Raw genomic sequence first — 19,854 nt, forward strand, 5'->3', positions numbered from 1 at the left:
TTAGGATCCGGGACGAAAGATTGACTACTAAGGTTTTGTCGTCTTGCTCCTCAGAGCCATCTCTTCTGGATCTTGCCAGTGGACGTTCTTGGGTCCTCCTCTTCTTCTGCCTCTGCCCCACCCTCTGTTGAGAAAAAGGGGGGCTGAGAAATGTTGGTATTGAGGCATCAGAGGACCATGTCTCGGTAGTACGTTCCACATTGGTTGTGGTCCCATCCACTGTCCAGGATACATAGGTGGTTGGAAGGACTGTGGTGGAAATCTTTGAAATAAAGGTGGAGGTTGTTGTGATGGAGCAAGGACTCGTATAAAAGAGACTTGCTCGGATGCAATCTTCTCAGATAACTCGTAATACCATAATTATTGTGTTTGTGATTACTAACGTGCATTACAGTACACACATTTAAGTTTAGAGGAAGCTTGCGTATGTGTCGTACTAACAAGTAACCCGAGTGCGACTAAAAATGGCAGCTAATGCAAAATTCTGTACTGCGCATTCGTCAACTACATCTACGTAGTAATGACGAGTTCTTGCTTGGAGGGAAATCTTTGCATCTGCGCAATCACTTTCAAGATGGCCACTTGGAGCTCACATGTTAAAGCGCATGCTTTTGCTGAAACTAAACCATGCAACTTTAATAAAATGCTAATGCGAAAAATGTATATAAGTAAATGGGGTTTAGAGATAGGTGGTATACAGTGAAATCATTTTATTTTGAATTTAATATGTCTCTTTCTGACTTCTTCACTAGTTCATATTTTGGGCCTCAAAGGGTGACCAATGTCCATACCCCACGTGGTCTCCGCACAGGCGCACTTGTAACCCGTCAGGAACCATGATGATATACTTGAACCTCAGCCAAGGACACGACCGCTACATGTCCTTGGAAAGAAGTTGTCTCCCTGACTGATGAATGAAGAAAATACTAAATGTATATTTTTGATCGATAAAAATGTGAATGCGGGTGGTAAATAAAGCTTGGGAAAGTAAATTAAGGGGCGGGAACACTGAACAATAAGCTAAAAGAAAAGTATTAAACTTAGCATGTTGTGATGATCATCTTCCCTTTCCTGTCCAATCAGAGTTAGGAGTTTCATATATTTGAAACATTTCGGGGTGGTACATGTCATTAGAAAAGTATAATTGAGGTAGTTTAGTTAGTCAGTTAGACCGCAGCGAGACCAGAATGCTGAGTGACCGGGATGCTGTCCGAGAACTGAATAAATGCTGAAGAAGTACCATTTTCCAGACTTAGAATTTTGAGCCAATTAATTAGAAGAACATCGTGGAAGAACCGAGGAGGCACATAATAGAAGATCGCAGAAGAATCGAGGCGGAAGATAGTGTCAAAGAGGGGTGCGACGCAGGCGTCGTATCAAGAAGAGGTCATCTAGCCTGTCCCTGAATCCTGTCCTGAGCCTTTGTCACCTGATCTGTCAGGGGACCCATTCTCAACTAATTGGCCAAGGGGTTGGTTTCCACACCATCCTAGATAACTATAATGCTGTGTAGTATGTCATTGTACTGCTCTCTCTGTTTTCTCCCTATTCAGGTACTGTCATCGTAATAACGTTGTTTAACGATTATTCTGTCTTAAATTTTATTCCCTTCCTTAGAGAAAACGGTGTTCTAATTGTATTTTAGTTCTTGGCTCACATGAATTTAACTAGATAAACATTTGAAACTCTCCCGAGTCTGTGGTTATTTAAAGAAGGTTTTATTCTATGTCAATTTTTACCTACCACAGTTAACTAAAAGGTCCATTGACCAGAGGAAAGTACATTCAATGAGAAAGGTTTGGTAAGAAATAATAAGATAATTTCATCTTACAGGTATTAGTACAACAAATTGACCCCAGCGGTATCTACTAGCCTATGTGAATGTGTGTGTGTTTATGGGCCCAGGTGAGTATATAGTAGTTGAGTACCTGAGGTTGGATCAGTTTTTCTGGTAACAGAGCTATGGTTATATTTTATTAACTAGTTAGGTGAAAATATTGAATTTCGAATTATTGATTATGTATTAACAAACCGGTTTTGTATTTTGTTTTATGTTGTCTGGTAATTCCCGGAAATATTGAATAGTGGGTGTTGAATGGAAACTACACTGCAGTGAGGTTACTTGTTTGTTAAAGTAAGCGCTGAAAAGCTATGCAAGGCTGCAGTGCTGATTTAGGGATTAATTTGTATAAAAGTGAGAGTGATTGATAGCAAAGAGTTTGCTATTGAAACTTTGGTCTTATATCACCTTGAAAGGGTAATACCGGAGGAGTAGTAGGTTCATCGGCGCTTGAGTGAGGAGTAAGCGGAAGAGGTTTACTCGTAGTGTGTGAAGAGTAAGTGGAAAGGTTTTACTCGCAGTAAATGTAAATCGATTTTCTGATTTAAGCAGAGCAAACAGAGTAGCAAATGTTTCTATGTTGTCATTTAATGAATTTATGTAAATTGTAAGAAAAATAAGTTATTCGTGTTATCTTGTTAAGGAGGGGTCAGTAGTAAGGAGTGATACTGACGTCACAGAAAAGTCGCGCTAGTATTGGCTAAACGCATAGCGTGAAATAGAATTTGATTGGTTGATTGGTTGAAAGAATAGAAGCTGCGCTGATATTGGTCAATTATTAGAGTAAAACCGAACATTTGATTGGTTAGTAAAATAGAAGCTACAATAATAATTGACAGTGGGCTTTGCATGTGGAGACACAATCCAACTTTTGTAGGGAATCGCCCAGACAGAAGGTATTTAGGATTTGCCAGAGAACAATATATAAAAGGATCGATACCTAAAATGTACGGAGAAAAAAGAAAAATTACATTTATGTAGAAAATTACAAATTATTTTAAAAAGGATAAATCCATTGAGACTAGAGAAGGAATTTTTATCCCTCCCCCAAAAACACCCGCATCATACATGATGATGGAAAGAGGCTATCATACTTGTTTATGGTTGGAAAATTGGATAGAATATACAAAAAGTGATGGAGTGCTAGCTTTTCCAGAACATGGTTGTTTAATGGGGGAATTCTACAGAATCTGAGATTAAGAATGACTGAATTAGAGCCCCTACCAAGATTAACACAATATGAAGCTTTAGAGGAATGGGAGACTGAAGCATTTGAGCGTGATAGATCCAGAAGTAGCAGAAGCTTTAGAGGGTTTTATCCTAGACTACCACGCGAATCACAAGATAATCAGATGAAACAATGGAGACAAGCAATGGTGGCTGAGGGATTATATCCTGTACTAATGACCAAGGAACAGTCAGGAGGCAAGTGCACAGAGAAGACCAAACATTTAACGATGACAGGTAGTGGAGAGTTGGAAGATGATTTTTTGGAGGACATTTTAATGAAAAACCCTCCACCTTACCAAGAAGGACTAAGTAGAACTATTCCTAGTGCCCCGGTTTTGGGAACACCATTGGTTCCACAAGTTATATATGACCCAACAAATGGAAGGGTACTTCAGGAAAAAGAAAGAGAGGCAATAAACAAGAATAGAGAAGAATGAATACAGAAAATAACCCAATTGAGTACCCACCCTGAAGCACTGACTATACCAGTGACTATAGGGCCGGTGGTTCCATTATATGGAGATAAAACAATCGCTCACAAACCACCGATCATGTCCACACCTACAATTGAACCCAGAAAAGAGAATATAATAATTGATGATCAAGGCAGTGAATGTGATTCGGTGATATCATTAATGGATTTGCCGATAAGAGGACAGGTAAATGAAACCCCGAGAAGAGTTACACCTAGTTGTTCAAAGGAAGTACAAATAGAAACATCTACAGGAGTCAAGAGTGCCACAAAAGTATCATCAGAAGAAATAGAAAGATGGGCACAGGGAATAGATAAGCCAAAACAGCCACTGAAAATTTTATATATTTACAAATTGAAATTGGAATTGGAAGAGATGATAGCTGGAATCGTGGGACTAGACAGGCTAAGTACTTACAGTGAAGAAGAGTTACTGTTCATTTGTAGAAGTATCAATAGAAATACAAAGATATTCCATGAGAAATTGACAGACCTAGCTTCTCAAATGGGAGTTGAAATAGGAAAATCCAAGGTATTACAGAAACCATACAGAGCAGAAATCAGTGATAAGGACTTGGAAAATATGAACGTGTCCGGAAGAAAATTACAGGTTAAAGAATGAATGACCATTTTACAAAAAACGGATGACCTAGACAAATGGAAAGCTAGATGGATGAGAAAAAAGGAAGAAGCACATGCCAATCGAACAACTTCTGAATTTTTGTTGAAAGAAACAGGAAAGGTAGAAAGATTATGTCCAATGAGAGAGGTACCAGGAGGAGCATATGTACATGTTCCATGGACCAGACAGGATATTTTGTCGTTTACAAATGATTTCCCCAAGTTAAGAAAAAAGCCAGTTGAATGGTATCGGCAAGTTGAAAGATTTGTGAAGGTTTCTGAAGTATTGTTAAAAGATTTGGATGGTTTACTTGACATAGTGGTACCTGCTGATTTATGGACAGAATGTAAAATTACTGTTGATTGGCCTAGTGATGAATACCCGAGAGATGCGAAAACAGGAGCCCCTTCAGAAGAGGTAATGAAGAAATATCACCAGGTGATCACTTTCTTGAAAGGGAAAATTCCTCCAAAAGAAACAGATTGGGTGAAGATAGACAGAACGACCCAGGATAGAAATGAGTCTGTACATACTTATTATGAACGCCTACTGCAGGTATTTAAACAGTATAGTGGTTTTGAGAACATTGGAGATAAGGATATGGGACATTTTGTGTATCGATTTGTGACAGGATTGAAACCGGAAATTGGTGACATGATTTGTCAGCACATGTTGTGTTGGCAAGCAAGACCAATAGATGACATTCTTAAATACGCAAAGTATTGCTGAGATGAAATTGACAATAGACGAAAGAAGTTAGAAGAAAAGGTGATGTGGGCCCAAGTAAAATTAGCTGAACAGCAGGAACTCCAACTAAACAGTCAGACAGGAAATCAGGGAAAGGGGTAAGGCCAAAATAAAAATAATGGGGGGAAACAAAAAGGACGAATGAGTAGAGAGGAGACAAAGAAAAAGTTTCCCTGTCATGGGTGCGGAACATTGGGGCATTGGAAAAACGAGTGTAAAAATATTCAGAATAATAATGGCCCAAATCAAACTTTAAATCCACAGACGCAGAATGAGGTGATAATGAGTCAACCACAGCAGGTTGTAAACCTACAGAGTCAGTTGCAACCTGCCCCTATGCCAAATTTTGTGAACAAGGCCAAGTACAGTGCGGACACCGGATTTCAAGGAGGAAGTGGTAAGAAAAATTCTGTAACATCACAATTTCTTTTACAGGATACTTATTTCGATGACAGTGACCAATGACGGTGCCTGAGGGTGGAGGAAAGGGGGTGCATACTTGGCGCACCCTTACCGGTAGATCAGTCAGGTCCATATATTGATGGTAAAGTAGAAGGAAAAGATATTACTTTTTTGTTGGACACTGGTGCTACCAATTCTACTGTGAGAACAGCAGACAATCCAAACCTACCCCTCTCGGGAGAAGCGATCCAAGTAGTGGGCGTTTCAAATAAACAGATTAGAACCCCTATTACAGAACCAATGGAGGTAGGCATTGGCAATTTCAGGGAAATGCACAAATTCGTGGTGTGTGACTCCAGTCCCATAAATTTATTAGGAAGAGATTTACTGTGCAAAATGAATTGCACAATATTTTACACGCCGGACGGTGTTGCGATTCAAATCCCAGAGGAAGATGGAATCTACAAAATCATGTTAGCTAAACAAGGCAGAGAGGTAGACGAGATGTATTCGATGATGACAAAAGACGATTCACCAGATGAGGTCAAAATGACAGTAAATCCAGATGTGTGGGATTTTACAGGAAAATAAGTAGGGTTAATGGCAAATCTAGACCCAGTAAAAGTAACTGTGAAGGAAGTTGCAGTTTACCCAAATACTCGACAATACAAAATGAGTCCCGAAGTTAAAGCTAGTGTTGCAGCAGAAATTGATCGAATGATTGAACAAGGCATTCTATAGGAAATAATGAGCAGTCCCTGTAATTCACCTATAATTGGCATTAAGAAACCCAGCGGGAAATATAGAATAGTTCAAGATCTAACAAAGATTAACAAGATTGTTGTACCTTGTTGCCCGGTAGTGCCCAACCCAGCAGTGATTCTGTACCAGATACCATGGAAGGCAGGATGGTTTACTGTAATTCCATTACACCCAGATATTCAGTATCTTTTCTCATTTAAGTTTGAGGACCGTATTTTAGTCTGGAATCGCATTCCTCGAGGGTATACTGAAAGTCCTTTGATTTTTAATCAAGTATTGAAAAAGTGCTTCGAAACCTTAGTGCTACCCAGGAGATCAGTACTGGTGCAGTATATTGACGACTTGTTATTCGCATCTAAGTCAATAGATGACTGTGTTACTGATTCAATTGCCTTGTTAAATCATTTGGCTGATGGTGGACATAAAGTGTCTACCACAAGAAGCCGCTCCTAGTGTGCTTCCAAAGGTGAAGCCCTAATTGGTTGGACAACTTGTCCCAAGGGGGGAGGAGGGACGGGGGTAATCCACCGTTTTGTCACTTCTGTTGGAAGAGAAACACAGAACCTAGGTCTTCATCCAAACTTCAGATAAAATATGTGACACGAAGCAGAATGTTCCTGTGTCCTAGGCGTCCGCTCGATCCTCCCGATTGCGAGAGAGATTAGGGCTTCACCTTTGGAAGCACCATAGGAAGTGAAGTGTGGCCTATGCTACACTCACACAGTGGTAGCGTCTTACCAACACCTGGTAAGAACGGAGCCCTCATTCATAATTTGGTCCTGATGAATGCCACGGACCCAACAGGGCCATTCCGGCAGAAACATGTTGACCACACATAAGACGGTTAGGGGACACTAACTACCCCATGCACCGTCACACATAACTTTTAATATCATATAGTTGTCAATCACATTAAAAATCACTTTTGATCACTATAATGATTTTTAACCCCACTCACAGTTTCACGGGCCCCCACTCAGCCACTTAGAAAGTGCATCCTTGTCGTCAAGTGTATGCCCGCCCTCTATCAAACGAAGGTTTTAGAGGGCGAGGACTGGTCAATGATGAAGCATGACACCAGGTGGTGTGTGAGACCAGTCCGTAACTTTTTGTGAGATGCCCACACCTACGACGTTCCTGTAACTCGTTTGGGTTATCACACTAGGAGCGGCTTCTTGTGGTAAACAGTTATAGTGGAGGCTGCCAGCTCCTAGTACCCCTATGCCTCTAGTTCCCCCCTCCACAGATCCAGTGGAGACTTTTTGTGTGCTAACTGGACATAAAGTGTCCCCAGAAAAATTGCAGTTTTGCTGACCCGGAGTCATATATCTAGGACACCAAATAGAACGCGGAGTAAGGTAAGTGACCCCTGAAAGAATAGAAATAATAAGACAAATAAAATTGCCTCAAACCCAGAGAGAAATAAGAATGTTTCTTGGAGTTGTGGGATACTGTAGGCAGTGGAATGTAGGGTTTTCTCTGATAGCCAAACCCCTAATACAATTGACCAAGAAACAAGCAAAAGATCCAATCGAATGGGATGATGAAAGTATGGAAGCATTTGTGAAATTACAGAAGTGTCTGTGTGAAGCCCCTGCTTTGGGTATGCCAGATTACTCGAAAGAATTCGCATTGTTTTGTTGTGAAAGAAATAGTTGCGCACTCTCAGTTTTAACCCAGAGACATGGTTTGATGTGACGTCCAGTGGCATATTTCTCTGCTACTTTGGACCTTGTAGCCTCAGCTTTACCTGGTTGTTTAAAAGCAGTAGCTGCAACTTGCATGAGTCTGGAACAAAGCGAATCAATTGTGATGAGACATCCGGTAAAGGTGCATGTTCCACATTCAGTTGAGATTCTTTTAACAAGAACTCGAACTCAGTATCCTACTCCTAGTCAGATGACTAAGTATGAAAGAATCATATTAGGTGATGAAAACGTGACATTAGTCAGGTGTACTGTACTCAATCCTGCCACCTTATTACCAGATGTATATGGAGAAGAGGTGAGAGATAAAGTCTCCAAACCATGTCCAGACATACAGGAAGAACCTTTGAAAAATGCTGAACATGAGTTATTTGTAGACGGCTCGTGTATGCATCATGAGGAGGGAGGACTAAGTGCTGCTTAGACTGTATGTACATTGCCTGGAATAGTCGAAGCATCCTATTTACCAGGAGTCAAATCTGCACAAGTAGCCGAATTGATATCTTTGATTAAAGCTTGCAAAATTGGGAAAAACTGGAAAGTAACCCCTTTTGCTGATAGCCAGTATGGTTATGGGGTTGTGCATGATTTTGGCCAACTTTGGATGCAGAGGGATTTCTTGACTTCTTCAGGATCCCCAATTAAAAATGGAAATTTCGTAAAAGAACTGCTTGAAGCAATACAATTGCCAAAAGAAGTGGCAGTGGTCAAGTGTGCCGCACATCAGTCAGGAGATGACTATGTGACAGCTGGTAATAGGTATGCTGACCAGGTTGCCCAATACTGTGCCAAAAATAAATTGGCGGTAAATAAGAAAATTGAAACAAGTGGAATTAGCTGCCATCTTATGCTACTCTCATGATTGGAAACATGGGAAGAAGTAAGACAGCTACAAGATGAGGTAGAAATGAGAGAAAGAGAAGAATGGGTGAAAGTAGGGTGCCAAAAGAGGTCAGAAGATGATGTATGGATTTACCTAAATGGCAGGCCAGTAATGCCAGACTGTATGCTTTCACAATTGGCTAGGGTGTATCATGGAGACACCCATATAGGCAGGGATGTCATGATCAGACTCTTTAGGCAGGAATGGTTTAATCCAAAGTTCAGGAATGTAGGAGAGAGTCTATGCCAGAGATGCTTAACCTGTCAACAAATGAATCCAGGCAGGAAAACAGTGCTCAGTATGGGAAGAATTGGAAAGGCAGAAGGTCCATTTATAAGGCTACAAATAGATTTCATTCAATTACCACCTTGCAGAGGTTTGAAGTACATACTTGTCATAGTTTGTTTATTCTCACGGTGGGTGGAGGCATACCCTACTAGAAGAAATGACAGTATAACAGTTGCCAAACTATTGTTGAGAGAACTGATTCCACGGTTTGGTATTCCAGTAACTTTGGAATCAGATGGAGGATCTCACTTTAATAATGAAATAATTCGACTAATCTGTGAAGCATTTAAAATTGAACAAAAACTGCACTGTGCATATCGCCCAGAGGCTTCTGGAGTGGTAGAACAAATGAATGGCACTATAAAAACAAAACTGGCAAAGGTATGTGCATCCACCCCACTGGAGTGGCCTGATGCTTTACGTCTTGTTCTGATGGGACTCAGAAGTATTCCTGACAAGAATACAGGATTGAGTACCCATGAAATACTCATGGAAGAGCAATGAGGCAAGCATTCATACCGGGACACAAACTGTTAAATATATCTGATGATTTGCTATTGGACTATTGCAAAGAACTGGCTGACCTAGTGAGTTCCATCTCTCACTGGGTTGGAGAGGAGGCAGTTGCCAGGCAGCCGGAACAAGCACACGATCTAAATCCCGGTGACTGGGTGTTGGTGAAGAATTACAATGGAGAGTCGTGCCTAGCACCCAGGTGGGAAAAACCACATCAGGTTATATTGGTTACACCAACAGCAGTGAATTGTGCAGGCTTGCCTAATTGGATTCATGCAAGCCACACTAAGAGAGTACCAGCACCTGACGAGGAAGGACCCCAACTGACTCAAGCAGTTGAGGCTGCAGAAGGTTGTGCAGCTGAAGGATCTAGAGTAACAGATCCTGAAGTAGCTGATTAAGAACAACCAAGCATAAGTCAGGATGACTGGATACCAGTGGTTGACATACCTGAAGTAAATGTGAGAACAAGAAGCCAAATCCGGTTAGAGAGACAGGAGAATAGTGAGGACCAGACAGGTATAGAAGAACAAGCTCGGGAAAGTGAAAATACAGCTGTTGGAGAACCTGAGCAGGATCAGACAAGGAGAGAACAATCTACTCAGACAGAAGTGAATGAAACCATTCATGAGTCTGAAGAGGGACAGGTAGGTCTAGAAGAACACGTTCAGGCTGCAGAAAACCAAAGTGCAGTATGACCTGAGCAGGACCAGTTAGGAAAAGAAGAACAAGTTCAGGTAGAAGAAGAAGAGAAAATCAAAATAGAACCTGAACAGGGTCAGACCAGGGAAGAAGAACACATCCAGGCAGAAAATTACGTTATAGAAATAATCCCTGGACAAGGTCATACAGAGAGGGATTCTGAAAACAAACATAACCAGATTGTGCCACAACTTATTGAAAATAAAAGAGCACTTGAAGACAGTGACAGTGCAGTGCAAGCAAAAAGGGTCAGAAGAGGTGATAACTGGCCAGGGGGTGTGAAAAGGTTAAAGTATCATTTCAGGACAACTAATGAAGAACCTGACCAGGTAAACAACATTTCTAGTCAGTCTGGGACATCTACTGATAAGCCCAAATGAGGAAGTCAAAGATTAAAAGTATTGAACAATAAGTTCAAGGTTCCTGAATGGACCTATGTAATTCTTTTTTTTTTTTTTTTTTTTTTTTTTGAAAAACCTTTATTCAAAGAGTCAAGGTACACAGCAGAGAGCCTACAACCCTTATGGGCCGGCCGCGGTAAATATCTCACATCTGTCTCGAATCACACAGCCCTATGCCGTCAACCCGGAGGTACGGCGGCGTTGAAGGATGCAGGTGTACCAAGGTGAAACCAGAATGTGGCAGGTCTAGTGTCCTTCAGAACATCCACAGAGATATGGGCAGAGCGCCCCAATTTGCATTAATGTGCCAAACAATCAAACTATCAAACTCCCCCACACTCCCACCCCTTAACTACCGGTCAACACTACGCTCATCTCACGTGTCCAAGGCTGGGGGCTGCAGCCGCCGCCCCCTTCCCTGCACCCTAACCGCATCATCAGGATACTAGACATCTCCAGGGTCTTCCTGCGCGGTGGCAGGGGGTTCGCAAATGCCGCTCCTGAAATCGTTCCACTTGGTCCATACCTCAACCCATTTGCGGGGGCACCCTCTCGCCACATACACAGTTCTTTCTTGCAGCATGCACCAGTCCATATCGTTGTTCCAATCTGATAGTTTTGGTGGAACAGCGCTTCCCCAAAGCCTAGCAAGGTTCCGCTTCGCAACCATATGACCAAGCGTGACCCAGAGCCTCCCTTTTGGCGGCAGGTCGGTTGGTTCCCATATATTAAGGATGCACTTTTTAGCCTCCGGGCGAATCTCCACTTCCCACACCTCCTCCATACATCTCACCACTCTTTTCCAATACCTCTGAATCTTCGGGCAGCCCCACAATATGTGGAAAAAGGTTCCCGTGTCCCCACAACCCCTCCTGCAGCGCGCTGTGTCCGCCCTCCCCATCACTTGTAGTCTCGTGCAAGAGATATAGACTCTGTGGAGAATCTTCAGTTGAACGAGCCGCAATCTGGCCGATATCGCGACTTCACGGGGGGAAGCCAGGGCATACAGCCACTCCTCATCATCTATCTCCAGCCCTTCCGCGACCCATTTTTCTTTTAGGGGGAGAAGCATATCTGGGGGATTATTGATCAGTTTTTTGTAGGTGAGGGAGATGGCGTGCTCCGCGAGATGTCCGTCCAGCAGCCTGTCTTCGAGGGGGGAGGCAGGCGGCAGCTTGGCCTCCGGTGGGATGTTGGCCTGCAGGGAGTGACTTATCTGCAAGTACCTAAAGTATTCAGTATCAGCCAGCTCGTAGGTTTCTCGCATTTGGGCGAACGTACGGAGCCCACCAGACCCCCAGATGTCTTTGATCTGGGAGATGCCAATCAGGTCCCAGTTACGGAACCCCTTGGTGCGTCTAAGATTGCCCAGTGCCTCGGAGGCCCAAAGTGGCGTGGCCATCGTGAGGACGCCCGACCAGCCGAGTTTCTTCTGGACGATATGCCATATCTGCACCGAGTGGAGCGTCGGACCGGTGAGTCCGCGCGCCCCTCTTTTAGAATAGAGTGCTACTTCATAATTCCCACCGGGAAGCAACCATCTATCCATGCCATATGCTGGGTCGTTCCCGTCCCCGTACGTCCCTTGGTTAATCGCGGACAGGTGGGCCGCCCAGTAGTATTTACGGATGTCGGGGAGAGCAATTCCACCATCGTACCACCCCAGCGTGAGCTTAGTCAGCGAGATACGGGGCACCCCGGCCCAGAGGAGGGCGCGTAGCGCGGTCTTGATCGCCAGAAAATAACTGTTCGGAACCAGGTCAGGGTAGTTTTACAGCGCGTAGAGGAATCGCGGGAGCGATAACATCTTAAATAGCGCTGCTCGGCCCAGCAAGGACAATGGGAGGTTCTGCCAGGACTTCGCCTCCCTCTGAAGCCGGAGCAGCGGCGGTTTGAGGTTGTGCTCGTACATCAGGGCCTTATTAGCGGTGATATACACTCCGAGATACTTAAACCCGTCCTTAGCCACCCGAATAGGACAAGTGGCAGGGAGTCTGGGAGGGTCCCCGTGTAGGACGTAGAGATGCGATTTAGCCCAGTTGACTCGGAACCCAGAGTTGCGACCAAAACTGGCCAGTATGTCCAGCGCCGCGATCAGGGATCCACGCGGCTTAGAGAGGTAAAGAAGTATGTCATCAGCATACAGCGATATTTTATCCTCCCACCCCTCCGCCCATACTATGCCCTGCACGGTGGCAACCTGTCTTATCCAGGCCGCAAGCGGCTCCAGGGAGAGGGCGAAAAGAAGTGGCGAAAGGGGGCAGCCCTGTCGAGTCCCTCTGGCCAGCGTGAAGACTTCAGACACCTTGTTGTTTACCAGCACCTGCGCCAGGGGTTCTGCGTACATTAAGCACACCCACTCGATGAAGCGAGGTCCAAAGCCCAACTTGCGTAAGACTGCGAACATATACGGCCATTCCAAGGTGTCGAAGGCCATGGTGGCATCCAATGAGACCACCACCGCGTCCTCCTGCAGCCTATGGCATTGCCCTAGCACCCCGTGGAGTCTTCTGATATTGAGGGCCGTGTTGCGGTGAGGCATGAACCCCGATTGGTCGGGGTGTATTAATGAGGCTAGCACCGGCTTAAGCCTATTGGCCAACGTTTTCGCCAGTATTTTGGGTTCCGCGTTTAGGAGCGAGATGGGCCTGTAGGAGGCACATAGGTCTTTAGGTTTCCCCTCTTTCGGGAGTGCTACTATGGTGGCTATGCGCTGATCCCGGGGCAGCAGCCCCACCTCCCTGCTACGGTCAAACATAGGTTTAAGGTGTTTACTAGTGACGTCTGGCTGGAGCTTGTAGAGCTCTATGGGAATTCCGTTTGGACCGAGCGCCTTACCCGGGCGGAGGTCCCCAATCGCCCGCTGTAGCTCCGCCTCAGTGAGTGGGCTATCCAAAGCTTCCCGGTCTGTGTCCGAGAGAGTGGGCATGCGTATGTCGGCAAGGAGGTCCGTAGAGTCCTCCTCTGGCCGGTCCGATTCCCGCCTATAGACCTGCTGATAGTGATCCGCAAATTGCTGTACTATTTCCCGCGGCTCTGTAAGCACTCTCCCGTCTTCAGTGCGCAGCTCTGGCACCACCCGACCGGCACGTTGTTTCCGCTCAAGCCAAGCAATAAGTTTCCCGGCTTTATCACCTTGGTCGTAGATCCTGCCGATTTTGTGCCGCGCCACCTCCTGGGCTTCGTGGGTCGCCAGCGCTCTATATTCCGCAGCCTTGAGCTGCATCCTGTGCCTCACCTCCCGGTCCCCGCTAGCCGTCGCCTCCCTTTCCAGTTCTTTCAGTTGCGCCTCAAGGGTCGTGACCTGCTGGGTTCGGTCACGCCGTCTGGCCGCTATGGCCGACAGTGCCTCACCCCGCACCACGGGTTTGAACGCCTCCCACAGGGTGACCGGGGAGTCCACCGACCCCTCATTCTCGGTAAAGTAACGCGATATGGAGGTGGAAATGTATTTTCTAGTAACCTCATGTTTCAGGTGCCAGGCCTGTATTGGTGCAGTGCAGCCTCTCGTCTACTCTCAAATACAATATGTGTAAGGACCGGTGAATGGTCAGAGATGCCGCGAGGGAGGAGTACCGCCTCCAGTACCTCCATATCAAGCTGCAGCGGAGTAAGGATGTCGTCAAGCCGCGAGAAGGAGTGATGTGCCCCGGAGAAGAAACTAAATTGACTTGCGGTGGGGTGGAGCATGCGCCATAGGTCAGTAAGCCCGAAGGACTCTAGAAAGTCGCCATCCACCTCTACCCCTGTGGCAATTCTCTGGGTGGCTGCCTGTCGCGCGATCCCGATACTACTGCATTAAAGTCCCCTCCAAGCACCAGCTGCCCCTCAGGAAGCAAAAGGAGAAAGGAGCCCAGGTCTCCAAAGGACCCGGGCTGGAGGCCCGGGGGGACATAGACTGAGAGTAGATTGAGCGTCCGGCCCTCCCAACGCCCCGATACCGCCGTGAAGCGTCCCTGCGGGTCAGTCTTGGTGAGATCTATGTGAAGAGGCAGCGAGCGACGCAGGAGGACCCCCACTCCCCTCGACCCCGTGGTGAAACCTGAGTGCGCCGCTAGCGTGAAGCCATATCTGTTTAAAGCCTGACAAACATTCCCCAGCAAATGTGTTTCCTGCAATAGCACCACATCTGGCTGGTGCCGTTTGAGAAACTGTAACACTATAGTACGTTTTAATCTGTCCCCTAATCCATTGACATTCCAGCTAAGGATCTTCAAACTTTTTTCCCATCTCCTAGCCATTGCATCGTCTCATCAGGGCGCCTAGTCCCACCACCCCGGACTCACATGTGTCGACAAGATTCGTGTGACCGTACCAATTCCCCAACTCCCCCCCCTCCCTGGGTCCCCCCCCACCATGTCTGGACAGATAGTGCAAAACAAAGCTCATATACCAGTCAGGCCACCCCCTCCCTCCCGTGTCTAACCCCAACATCCCTACCCCTTCCTGCAAAAACAAACCCCCCCTCCCTGCCCCCTGCTCCGTGGGTTCCAAACTACCCACCACCCCAATTAGCAGAGCGCCTGTCGCCCAACCCTGCCCCAGTGAACCCACCGTGAAACTGTACTTGGGAAGTTCGTGGGCCAGCCCCCTCCTGGCCGCCCGTCCGTGGTGTCCCAATTCGTTCAGACCCCATGCCTGGTGCCAAACGGAGACCAGAGCCAGCCCCCAAAGGACTTGCAACCATAGCGCCCCAGGGCCACCCAGTCACAGAGTTACGGCACTTGTGGTATACATTACTGTTCGATGCCTTCATGGTGTCAGCTCTCGTGGCTTCGACGCGGTGTTCCGTCTCCCGGCGAGTCCCAACGGGGACTGTTCGACCTGGAGCGCCAGGATCGCTGACTCAGCTCACCCCCCTCTAGGCGTCCTGCCGCCGACTCTCTCTCCGTGGCGGGAGGGCCCGTGCCTCGCCACCGCTCATTGTCACGCCGGGAACCCTGAGCCGCGTCTCCGGCATCCAGCCACTCCTGAACAGCCTCCGGCGAGTTGAAGAAAAGGGAGCGGCCACCAGCTATAATTTTCAGTTTGGCGGGGAAGAACATCATGTATTTGATCCCACGCTCTCGCAACGCCGCCTTGACCCCCTGGAAGGAGCGCCTTTACCGCTGGACCTGGAGCGTGAAGTCAGGAAAGAATCGGACCGTCGCCCCTTCGTACTGTAGATCACCCTGTTGTCGCGCCGCCTGGAGGATTGCGTCCCGGTCACGAAAGTTCAGGATTTTCGCTATGATCGTCCGCGGCATAGCCCCAGGTTTGGGTCGCGGGATGGGGGCTCTATGCGCCCTCTCGATCGTGAAGAACTTAGAGAGACGTTTGGGTTTCAGGTGTCTGAGGATCAGGTCCTCTAGAAAGAGCTCCATACAGTCCCCTTCAAGCCCTTCCGCCACACCAACGACGTGGATGTTACTTCTTCGGGCCCTGCCTTCCTGATCGTCCAACCGCAAGGCCATCAGGCGGTGCTGGTGCACTAGCTCGTTCACCCGACCCTCGAGCCTCTTCTCCGAGTCCTGCAGTGCCTTGATATCAACTTCATTGGCTTTGGAGCGGTCCGCTGTTTTCCCAAGGTCGGGTTGGAGCAGGTTCACTTCAATTGTGATTTTGTCCATCTTAGTTTCAAGGGTTGTGCCCAGGGTTTGAATCGCGGCCATTATGGACTGCAAGGACGGTTCCGCCGGGCCTGCAGCCTCCTTCGCAGCCCCATCTGTCTGGGGCGGCGCCCTGGTCACTGTATATTGGTCGAGCTTATTGGCCTGGGTCGCGGCGCCGCCCTTGGGCCTCATGGTGGTCCGGGTGCCCCGGGGGCCGAGAGCCCCTCCGCCGTCCCTGGCCCTCTCAAGGCCCAATATGGAAGGAGACCTCCGGCGCCCTCAGACTGGCACACGATCTGGCGCGGGCCGCGACGCCCCACTCCCCGGCTCCTTGGCGGCAGGCTGTCCCCAGCCGTGGGCGGCGGACCCCACCTGTCGTCGGTGTTGGGTAGTCCTCGGCAAACAGCCCCGGCCGGACCCCGTCACCTGGCTCCTGCGGCTGAGATGGCGCCCTCTCCCGGCCAGGGAGTCACTCCGCACTTGCCTCGATCGCTGCGTCGCGACCCTCCCTCGGGGTCAGGTGGTCGCTGGCCTTGGCGACAGGCGCCCGGGTCCAGGGCGATCCAGCGCCGCACTCGTGACCGCGTCCCTCCGGGCCGATGCTCCTCCGCGCAGGCCACGAGCCGGGGCCTCGAGCAGCGCCCGCAGCCGTCTCGGAGCTCCGGGGCCGAGGCGCCCCGCCGCCGCCGCCCGCCGCGTCCTGTCTCCCGGGCGGTGCGGGTCTCCCCGGAGGTCGCCAAGCAACTCTCTGGGGCACCAGGTCGAGGGGATCCGGGGTGAAGCTCAGGTCGCTCCCCTCCGTGCGGATTATGGCCGGATTGCAAGGAACACCAACGGCCCCGGCGGAGCTCCGGGATCAAGCGGCCATTTCCCAAGGCGCCTGGCCACGCCCCCCGACCTATGTAATTCTTGAAGAATTCGAGAATCTAGATTTAAATGAAGAAAGTGATGAAGAAATAAATGCAGAACATATTGTCGAAGAAGTGAGACCAACCTGAAAATTCCCCAAGAATTTATATTTCACAAATATTTCGAAAGTAAAGAAGAGAAATCTTCTTAGCCCAAAATGGCTGATGATAAGGCTGCTGGAAAACCAAAACGAAATTGTGTAAAAAGATGTTGTAGAATATGCATATGTTGTATATTTTTTGGTACTTATAATTTGGTTAGTACTAACAGTAGCCATCCCTTATTTGATGGTTACAAAAGAAAATAATAATACAAAGACACATGAAAGGGTAGCTAACTTTAAAGGAGATAGAGTAGCATTAGAAGCACCAGATGAGTCTAGGACTAAAGGAGACAGGGTTGACTTAGGAGCACCAGATGAGTTAGATGTACATCACACTGTGACAAATAATGACACTGCTTTCAATGTATTTACAAAGTTATTAGTGCAATACGTGGACACTATGGAAGTTAGTGATAGTTATGTGTGTATGAAATTATCTGCATCAATAGCAGAAGGTGTAACATATCACCATATTCCATTAACCTATGGTATTTCTTGTAGTATTTTAGCAAGTTTGTTTTATAGAACAGGAAAGTTACAATATTATTATACTAATGTAGATGTGATTTTTCCTGAGGTTCCTATGTGAAAGAGCATGAAGCCAGTTCTTAGTACTAAGGATGCACAGTTTATGGGAGAATATTTTCTAACTATGAAAACAATAGATATAGCTGAAGCACACAAGCACAATTTAACATGTAAATTACACGAAGAAGAAAATATATTTTTGAATTTAGTTGAGCAAAGGAGACAGGACTTCCAAAGAAGGGATTCTGAACCGAAACTTCAAATGCCTCAATGGGCTGAGAAAGAAGAAATTTATACAACTTGCAAGTCTCATGCTGCTATGTCCTTAGACTTTGAAAAGAAAGGGAAGATCTGCCTCCATAGATTAAAGACTGAGTATAACAATGCATTAATTGGTTCCAGTGAATGTGAACATAATTTCTTAGCTATTGGGGGATGGGGACTAACAGGTGGAACAGATCCAGTATTTCCTGGAGTGAGTTTATTACGTGTGTGGCAAAAAAAGCCTATTTCAGGCTGCCTGATCATTGGTACGGGAGTTGCTATTTTAGAATAGTATTCCCAAAAGTGTACCATGTGAAAAGAATCATTTGAAGCAATGAAGATGCAAAAGAACTAACACGTACAAAAAGAGCTAGTTTTTCTGAAATAGTGGTGATATATTTAGTGCATTGATATCTTCAGTGGGAGTAATTCTAAATTCACGGAAAATTTGTCAGCTGTCTACAGTAGTTGATCGGTTATCAACTGACACTGCTGGAGGATTTTTGATGAACAACACAGAAATGGTTGCAATTAGATCTATGGTTTTGCAAAATCGACTTGCTCTTGATATATTATTGGCAAAAGAGGGCGGAGTCTGTAAAATGCTGAAAGCGCAACATTGTTGCACATACATTCTGGACAAAAGTGTTGAAATTGGAGGCTATATTAAAAATATCACAAAACTGGAGGAAGATTTGAAACCACTGGAAGTTAACAGTGTATGGAAAGAATGAACAAATAGTATTACTACCATAGGGAGTTGTTTTTTTAACATAGGTAAGAGTATAATAGGTCAAATAATATTACCAATATTTGGAATAACACTATTAGTCTTAGCAATGATGATATGGTTCAAATGTTGTTAGAAAAGAAAAAGGCATGAAGTGAATGAAAATGGAAAGAAAAGGAAGTATGAGGAAATACAACTGGAAGAAATGAAAGGAAATCTATATAAAAGGATGAAGGGTTTACAGTACAGAAATGAAAAGGAAGGAAATGAAAAGGTTGAAGAGGGAATTGAGATATGCTAAAGTTGGCATCTGATTAGGTGGTGGGAAATTAGTGATGGTATAAAATGCCATCAGAGAGGGGATTGATGGAGCAAGGACTTGTATAAAAGAGACTTACTCGGATGCAATCTTCTCAGATAACTCGTAATACCGTAATAATTGAGTTTATGAATACTAACGTGCATTACAGTACACACATTTAAGTTTAGGAGAAGCTTGCGTATGTGTCGTACTAACAAGTAACCCGAGTGCGACTAAAAATGGCTGCTAATGCAAAATTCTGTACTGCGCATGCGTCAACTACATCTACGTAGTAATGGCGAGCTCTTGCTTGGAGGGAAATCTTTGCAGCTGCACAATCACTTTCAAGATGGCCGCTTGGAACTCACATGTTAAAGCGCATCCTTTTGCTGAAACTAAACCATGCAACTTTAATAAAATGTTAATGCGAAATATTTATATAAGTAAATGGGGTTAGTGTAGAGATAGATGGTATACAGTGAAATCATTTTATTTGGAGTTTAATATGTCTCTTTCTGACTTCTTCACTAGTTCGTATTTTGAGCCACAAAGGGTGACCGATGTCCATAACCCACGTGGTCTCCGCACAGGCGCACTTGTAACCCGCCAGGAACCATGACGATATACTTGAACCTCAGCCAAGGACACGACCGCTACATGTCCTGGGAAAGAAGTTGTCTTCCTGACTGATGAATGAAGAAAATACTAAATGTATATTTTTGATCGATAAACATGTGAATGTGGGTGGGAAATAAAGCTTGGGAAAGTAAATTAAGGGGCGGGAACACTGAACAATAAGCTAAAAGAAAAGTAATAAACTGAGCATGGTGTGATGATCATCTCCCCTTTCCTGTCCA

General features: G+C 46.0%; 1 long non-coding RNA gene across 1 annotated transcript in view; it reads left to right on the top strand.

Annotated features, from left to right (window-relative positions):
- Positions 1-19,613, top strand: part of LOC146783843 (uncharacterized) — a 315,198-nt gene extending 295,585 nt beyond the window's left edge. Inside the window, exons 2-3 of the long non-coding RNA XR_014970392.1 lie at positions 5,176-5,308; positions 19,529-19,613. This is a non-coding gene — a long non-coding RNA (uncharacterized LOC146783843). The remainder of the gene's footprint in view (positions 1-5,175; positions 5,309-19,528) is intronic.
- Positions 19,614-19,854: the final 241 nt, after the last annotated feature.

Source organism: Triturus cristatus, chromosome 11, assembly GCF_964204655.1.
Source record: "Triturus cristatus chromosome 11, aTriCri1.1, whole genome shotgun sequence".
Classification (NCBI taxonomy): domain Eukaryota; kingdom Metazoa; phylum Chordata; class Amphibia; order Caudata; family Salamandridae; genus Triturus; species Triturus cristatus.